This window comes from Sesamum indicum, linkage group LG11, assembly GCF_000512975.1.
Source record: "Sesamum indicum cultivar Zhongzhi No. 13 linkage group LG11, S_indicum_v1.0, whole genome shotgun sequence".
NCBI classification, from domain to species: Eukaryota; Viridiplantae; Streptophyta; class Magnoliopsida; order Lamiales; family Pedaliaceae; genus Sesamum; species Sesamum indicum.
In genome coordinates this window covers 6,105,003-6,113,853 of record NC_026155.1, presented here as the reverse complement: position 1 = coordinate 6,113,853, position 8,851 = coordinate 6,105,003, and the positions used below count along the sequence as shown (strand labels likewise).

The 8,851-nt window shown below is 27.9% G+C and overlaps 1 long non-coding RNA gene across 1 annotated transcript; it reads right to left on the bottom strand.

The window, feature by feature from the left end:
• Positions 5,132-6,904, bottom strand: LOC105173401. Its single transcript, XR_848743.2, has 4 exons — positions 6,815-6,904; positions 6,636-6,732; positions 6,293-6,450; positions 5,132-5,442 (listed from the first exon to the last, which is right to left on the bottom strand). It is a non-coding gene; the product is annotated as an uncharacterized LOC105173401 (long non-coding RNA).

Below are 8,851 nucleotides of genomic sequence, written 5' to 3'. Positions count from 1 at the left end.
TATGTTGGTTAATTTAGAAATATCGATATATTTTTTAAAAAATATATGAAAAAATGTTAATATATGTTTGAAAATATTTAGTGTATTTTTTAATAGTAATATATAACGTTTTCTTACTTTGAACTTTTTGATTTAAAAATATGAATGTATTACATACTAAATATTGTTACAATTATATGTTGGTTGATTCGAAAATATCGGTGTATTTTAAAAAAAATATTAAAAATGCTTGTATATGTCTAAAAAATATTTTGAAACTAATGTGATTTTTGTTCCTTTTTTTTTTATTTTTCTTCTTGAATAAGCAAGCTAATTAATATTCCGATAATAAGATGAGGAAATATATATTTCTACCTTAGTAGAAATTTTAAAATTTGATAAACAAAATAATTAATTTAAAAGGCATAAGAAATTAAAAATGTCAAAATATAGTACCATATATACTTTTTCTACATTCAACTTTATGTTGTTCAATTGTTAGAGTAACTTTCTTGTAAGGTTGTAGTAATTTCAATATATGTTTCTTGTTTGAGTACAAAAATATAGATAAATAAAGGATAAATTATAATAACTTTATTTTTTTATATTTGGCATAATTACAAATGCTCTCTGATTGTTAGAAAAAAATATCAATTTCATGTTGTTTGATAAAATTATTGAAATCCTTTAATGGAGGTCTGAAATTGTCAACTTAATTTGTCCTTATCATAATTTTTCTCTTTTGTTTCAAAAAGATCTAAAATTATTAAAAAAAAAAAAAAATAGAACGAGGTGGATTGAACAATCATAAAAAAAAAATGTCCATTTAATCTATAAAAAAAGTGTATTTTTTTTAAAGTATAAAATTATAATTCATAGTTTATAAGAGAATTTTGGTTAGTTAAATATTAAAAATGGATGTAAATATAATAGATAACAGATTGAATCAGTTATTGGGCGAATATTAAAATAAAAAGGGTATTAATAATTTTTATATAATAAAGAGATATTATAATTATATCAACCTCCCAGTGAAAATTTACCCATAAATAACTAAAAAGGACAATGTTAAAAATATGGTTAAAAAACACTTGCAAACGTCCAAAAATAATAAATTGATGGAAATTAACATATAAGAAAAAGATAACATAGACCGAGAGAATTATTTTTTTAAATGACATGATAAAACGTAGATTATTATTTTTAATTAAACATTTCTTATATATCAATATTAATATAAAAAAAGAAAAACTTTATATACTTACAAATTATGATCAGTGAAAACGCGAAATTATCCTTCCCCCCAAAAAAAAATTAAAATTAAATTTAAACCACCTCTAAAAATTCTTCATGTACATCTGACCATTCCCTTATGGTATGGTCGAGAAATATTGATGTTCGCAGAAAAACTTATAGAAAGTTTTTATTTTGCTTCCGCTCATGTAAATTTTTTTTTCTTATAAGTATAAATTTATTACGAGAATGTTAATTGAGAAGTAAACTTAGAAATTTATGTAATTTTTTATTAACGCTAGTATTGTTTGTTCAAACCCTAACTAAAATAGGTTAAGTATAAATAGTGAATTTTCAAAGTGGGAGTACGTGTAAATTTGTAACTTTTTTTCGGAAAAAGAGTAAATTTGCACTTTTTAGAGGGAGTTTAAGTGTAATTACCCCTAGAAATTAATTTTATTTACTTTTTTTTTTATAAAAGCGACTCCATATTATTTTAGTACCACTACATCTGTTCTTTTGTTCCTTATTTTTTTTAAAATAAAGTTATTGATTTATTAGTTATATATTTTATCTTTATTTATAATATAATTCTAAATAAGAAAAATTATTTACCATATACATACAAAGACAATGTGCCACCACTGCCAATAGAAAAGAAAAAGAACCAGTTGAATGCATAAGTGAATATTCATTATTAATTATGAGATGTATTATTCCTTTTATCTTAACAAAATATGCACTTTTATTACTTTTTTCCTTTTGGTTCACTATTATGGAAAAAATAAAGGAAAAAATGCAAACAATTCATTTGTAATATTGTAAATGAGCAAATTATTTTTTATATAAACAAATAAAGCAATTTACCGTTCTGTATTTTTCAAAATGCAGTAATTTACCTCCCTTTGTTTTTCATAATGAAGCAATTTACCTCCTTAATTAGATAAAGAGGTAAATTAATTGCTTCATATTAAAAAATACAGAGGAGGTAATTTACTCATTTACAACATCACAAAAAGATAAACTGTATTAAACCCAAAAAATAAAATAAAAAAGTAAATAATCTTACCTTTCGTATCAATAGACCGATGTATTGTTATTCCCATCATTATTTATTACAATCTTTCTTTTATTACAAAAAAAAAAAAATTATTCATCTTCCTTACATTAAAATATTTATTTAAATTAAGTAAAAATAATAATTGCTCAATTCATTGATATAATTATGTATGTAATTACTAAGTAAAAAAAATCCAAAATTGGAATTAAAATCTATGTGGGCCCACTAAACAGCGAGTAAATTTCTCCATGCAATCTGGACAACCTAACTCACTGCAACAACCATCTTATACAAATATGTTTGAAAAGAAGTATATATACAATTATATTAATTATTACAACTAAGAAATAGACAATTAACTCATGTAAAGCTGGTGTTCAAGGGATTTCATGCCTGAATTCCAGCCATTTTTTTGCACTATTTCATTATATCTTAATCCGAAATCTGAATTTTTGTGACCAATTTCGCCTTCATATTTAAATATAAAATCAAATTTTCTATGTATAAATATTCCCTAATTGCACAAATTCAGTCCCAAAAATCTCCTCCCAACAGAAATTATAACTGAATTTTCCCATCATATCTGGAGATGATCAATCATTGGATGGTAAAAGGTTGCTCACACAAATGTTGTGATACCAGAGATTAAGGATGTTGTTTATTACTAATAAATACAATTTATATGACTAATTCAAAAGTACTTAACTAAATTAATCAAGAATTGTTGATAAACAGAAACCCTTTATGTCATGCTGCTGTTTTGATCACAGTTTAAAGATTAAAGATCAAGAAATCCCATTTATTCATAGTAATTGTAGTTTATGTTAGAAGTGATGAGTCCTATGATGAGCATTTTTAGACACACAGCACTTCAGAGTTTTTACCAGATTTGTTTCATATGAAATCAAGTTGTTCTGTGGTAAAAACGTCTCATTTGATCATTTATGGCAATGGCAAGGGCAAGGGCATGGAAGAGACCACCAAGATAATTAAGACACTGTAGTTCAACGCAAACATGTGAAAAGATGGATTAAAGGTGCTAGAAACTTGTCGGTTTTTCGATGAAAAATTTGTTTGTAGAGGTTGAGAAATGCTGAACATGCTTCCTAACTGATGCTTGTTCACTCACCTAAGCATGAAGGTTGCATTAAGAATATTATACATCAACGACATAGGGTGGGTGGGGTTGGGGGTACAATGGCTTAAAGGCTGTCCAAGTGCTGCTAAGAAATTATGTAAAATCAGCTATCAAGAATGCAATTAATAGTACTACAAAGACAAGATGGAGAGAGTTAGAGTGCCTGTAGAAACTAGAATGTAGTAACTAGTTTTTTCATCTCTTTGTAGCATCCCATGTATATGTCCAAACATATAGAGAAACAGAACAGAAAAGAAGCTGAAGAAGGGAAAATATGATCATCAATGTTCGTATTTCAGGACAACCATAATTTACTGTACAAATTCTGTACAAGTTAATGAAAAGAAAAAATCAGAGTCAATGGTTGTTTGAGCAACAGCAAAATGGCAATGCAGAAAGGAAACCAAACAGATGGTGAGAGCAAAAGGAAGATAATTCCTTGAAACAATAAGATCAAGAAATGGAGACAAAAAGGGAAAAAAAAATCAATATTAGCAGAAGCATTTCTTCCCATTCCACCAAAATGTCACTTGAGCATTACCTAAGTTTTAGCAGTTAAGACATTGAGTTGCACAATAAGGCAAGAAACCTTGAACATGATGAACATTTCACTTAAAACGGACAGATAAAACAGACACATTACGTACTAGTTTATCTAACAGTGTTTGTTTATTTTAGTACTTCTGTCCATTTCCCACCTCTCTCAAAACATTTCTGTTGATACAGTTCCTAGATTGTTAGAATAGTTGGTCTCCAGTACCAGGGAATTTCATACATGCACGGTTTTCAGTTTAATCACCTAATACCTTGTTGGATAAGTACCTTAATATCATGTCTAAAGGAAAAAGTCATGCAGGCATCAACCTTGACTCTTTCTAGGGAACAAAGTAGTTGTGTGCTTCCTTCTTTTTCCTCTTTCTTTGTTCAAGAACAAACTTGTGCGTGCAAGCAATCTATGAAAACTGCTAAATACCTGGATGATTTCAGTTATGAGGTAAAGATTGCAGTGCTTGTAGGACACAATTAGTATGCATAAAAGACTACTAATCGTGATGCACACAATGGAAAACAATCCTAGTTCTGTGTTATAAGGAAATGTTCATATTTATAGTTATTGACTTTGCAAGTTTGATTTTGGCCATTCTCTCTCTGATGGATTACAAGAAATTCTCATTTTCATAACCTTAATGTTTAAATCCTTTGAAAACAACCAACATTGCTCGCCTTCAGGACGACACATACTCCATAAGTACAACCAACTTTTAGAACATATAAGAACTCTAATGGAAGAATTCCGACATAATGGAAGAATTCCGACATAATGGAAGAATTCCGACATAAAAATGCTCATTTAATAATTTCTTAGAGACAATCACACAATAAATTCAGGATATCATCAAAGAAATCAAGTTATAAACATGAATTATGAGCTCTGCACACAAGTTTCCAGCTCTGTCCACAGTCTCATTTTTGCTTAACATTGAAAACAGGCTGTAATAGTAAGTTAAATATCATTCCAACATTCTCATAGCATGAATCATACTACCATTTAAAAACTCGTTTATCCAACATAGATGCAACTCGAATTACTTAAGTTTCATGTCAAATCTTCCTCAAGAGAAGGAACAACCTTTTATCAATCCTAAACTTATGCATCTTTACGGGATCACATTTTAGCAACATTTGAAAGGCTCCAAATGAAATGTATGCCTCCCTATCACAAATGAAAGTCCCAATATCAATGAATAAGATCCAAATAGAGTGTTTCGCTGAAGAAGCAGTAAGAACGTCAGATGACACATAAGTATAAGTTCCTTTGATGAAAACGAGGCCCTATTTTCTAAATATTTCTCCAGCTTGTTGACATAACACAATCACTGAATAATATGAACAAATTTCATTAATCAAAAGGTGCATATATATACACTTTAACATCATCTCCGCCATCTGTCTTTTCTTTAGCTTCTGACATCTTATACAAAAGCCCATGCATGACATACTAAAACTTGTCTGCAAGTGTTTTCTATTTCCCCTGCAATAGGAGGACAACAATCATAAGTTAAACTCAGTTTCCAGTCATACATTATTCTACCTTCTTCATGGTCTCAAGTTGTTAATTTATAAACTAATCTTGGCATGTAAGCATAGACACACATACATGGCATTACATGATTCACTTCAAAATCCAACATTCTCTAACTGCTCTACTAAATATGCTCATGCCTTAACCAACACTAGTTTTTAGATCTGAAAACTACTATAGCAGCAGGAGACAAAACAAATAATTGGTACCAAATTTATGGGTAGAAAAATTCTATTAATTGGACTGTATCGCCCTATCATACAGGGTGGCAACTGTCCAGGGAAAATTTGCAAACGTTTTTACTGTTTTTTAGGAACTACAGTTCAGTGAGTTTTCCGAATATGGATTTTCCATAGGAAGATTCTTGTGTCCAATTTTTGACTCTCTTCATCTCTTGCACCTTATTTTGGAATTCTTGGTTTTCCCCGATATTTGATCCAACATGTGGAAGAACTTACTAGTTTCCAATGGTATTAGTGTTGCAAACAGAATAAACTGTAATTCTATTACCCTTCCGCAGCAATATTTGCAGGAAAAGTGCATTTATCTGACTCTAAAAAACATATTTTCTTGGACGTATCACTTCTAAGATGCAGATTATACCAAGCTATCTTTGATCATTTCTGTAACCATGGCACATATATATTGCTTGCCACTAGCTGCCAACCTACAAAAAATGCTCCTATGTGCTGCTTTCACATCCAAAAATCCATCAATTTCCATCGTCTACAAGTTCAATCACATGATCATCTGATCAAAATCATATAATTCACAGATATAGAGTGAAACAGAACTGCACCTCAGGGAAGTAGCCATCGACAGCCGAACCATCCACATTCAGAGTTTTGTCATTCACCATCCTATATTTTTCACCAGGAAGCATAGGATATAGCTCATTGTGCACATCTAATTCCAAAGACGAATCACCCTCTTCGCCTTCCGCATTTATTCGTGAAACTGAAACACCATTCACAAAATTTTTTAGGTCAAACCAATCCCTTACATAAACTTCACAGAACATAGAAATTATTTCTAAAATGAAGCAACCTCAATCCAACAAAACTTTGGTACAATGAACAGTTTCTCGGTTAGCTAAGAATTACTACAAGAGAACGCCAAATTTAACATCTTTTTCACTTCACCTTTGTGTAAACGACTTGGCTACCTATCTTGAGCACCTTGATTATCTCATCAAAGTGAAATTCCGCCATTATCTTGAAAACAAAATAAAAAATTAACCTGCAAAGAATATCAAACAGAAATCGGAATTTAAAATCTCTTACTCAAGAATTTGACGAAACATGTATCAAAACTTTTATACCCCACAAGAGCGAGAAGAGGTTGGAATTTTGCTCACAATCAGAAAGGGTTGCTGGAGCCTTGCTGAATACTATAATCACGGGGAAAAAAGGGTTTTAAGCCTAATAGGGTTTTAAGTTGAGCTATTTATTTATTTATTTTAAAGAAATTACATCAACACCCCACAATTAAACTCTAATTTACATAAATATCCTCTTTTTTTTTTTTAATAAAATTGTAAATATACCTCTAAAAATTATAATTACAATTTATATAAACACTTTTTTAGAATTAAAAATTTATACAAATACCCATTGAATATATTACATCATTTCAAAAAGTGTACTTATAATTTTATAAAAAATAAAAAAATAATTGTATAATTAAATTTAGGGTATATTATTACAATAAACTTTTCTAAAATTTTTCATAATTATAAATATATCTCGTTTAAAAAATTACAAACACTCATATAAAATTAATGGTTGTTTAATAAATACTTTTTAGTGATAGCCCATTGTAAAAAGTATTTATTAGACAAACATTAATTTTAAAAATTATGTATATTTTTTTAAAAATAAAAAAATATTTATAATTATGATAAATTTCATACAATCCGATCTAATTATTCTAATGTATTTGTGTCAGAAAACTTTTTTGAATCAGGACAGGGTCATCAAAATGGGTTGAAGTTGGGCTGGCTCAAGATTTGTTTACTAGATTGGCCTAATACAAACTCTCAGTTGGGTTGTGAGAACTAGGCCCAATACAAGTTAAGCCCAAGACATCTAAAGCCCACCATTTTGTAAATTTTAATGTTTTGGTTTTAGAATAAATTAAAAGCTCCTCCGATATTTGCTTTGATTACAAATACTCTCTCGAATACTCTCTCGTTTATTGAAAAAATAGAAATACCCTACAAATACCTTACTAAATACACCCCTCCAATAAGTTGTCGCAAGGGGTTATTAATTAAGGTATTTATAATTTTAAAAAAATGTTTATAATTTTTCAAATAACGAAAAAATATTTTTAATTAAAAAAAAATTCAAAGAGCTTGTTGTAATAGAATTTTTTGCTACTATGTAAATTAATAAATTATAACGAGCTTTCGTAAAGTTTGGTATAATTATAAATACTATTTTTTTTATAAAAAAAATATAAATATCTTTTAATATTTGATAAAATTATATAATGATTGAATGAAAGCATGAAATTATTAATTTTGTCCTTTGTTTTTTTTTAAAATAAAAAATTATGAAAAACCAAAAGAGGTGAATGAAAAAAATTAAAAAAAATATATATATAAAAACTATCACTTAGTCCATAATTTTTTTTTTAAAAAAAGTAAAATTATAATTTATAGTACACGAGGATATTCGATTAGTTCACCACAAAAAATTAAATGAAAATCAAACGAAAGCCAATGGACTGCACTGGTTGTTGGATGGACGTTAAACTCGTGGAGTATTGAATATTTACCAAACAACCAGAATTATTTATAGTTCTGCAAAATTTCAAAAGAGCTAGTTATGATTTATCCTTTTTAGGGAATGTCTGCAAAAATTTCTACTTTTAGAAAAGTATTTTTTGCAGAAAAAAATTGAAAGTTTTAGCAGAATCAAAAGTAGGTAGTGTTTATAAAAAATGCGAAAAACAGATAAAAGCTAAATTTGATAGTGTTTGGAGAAAAATCAATTCTAAAATAAACATAATTACTAAAGACTGTCTTGTCCCTATGTGTTAAAAAGATACTTTTCTTTTACGTATTATTTCACTTATTGTTTGTAACTATTAATTATATTTCCAAAAAATAATAACAAATGTTATTTTGATTAGTATATTTAATATTTTTTTAAGAAATATTAAAAAATATATTTAATTTAATAATGCTCCAACTAAGTAGTATAATTGTTGATTCATACACAATAGTTAAACTTACATGATTGAAAAAATATATATATATATTATTAATTAATCAAATCATATAATTAGATGATAAAAAATATAAAAACATAAAAATATTAAATATGTGAAAGTGTAATTTAATTATCATTAA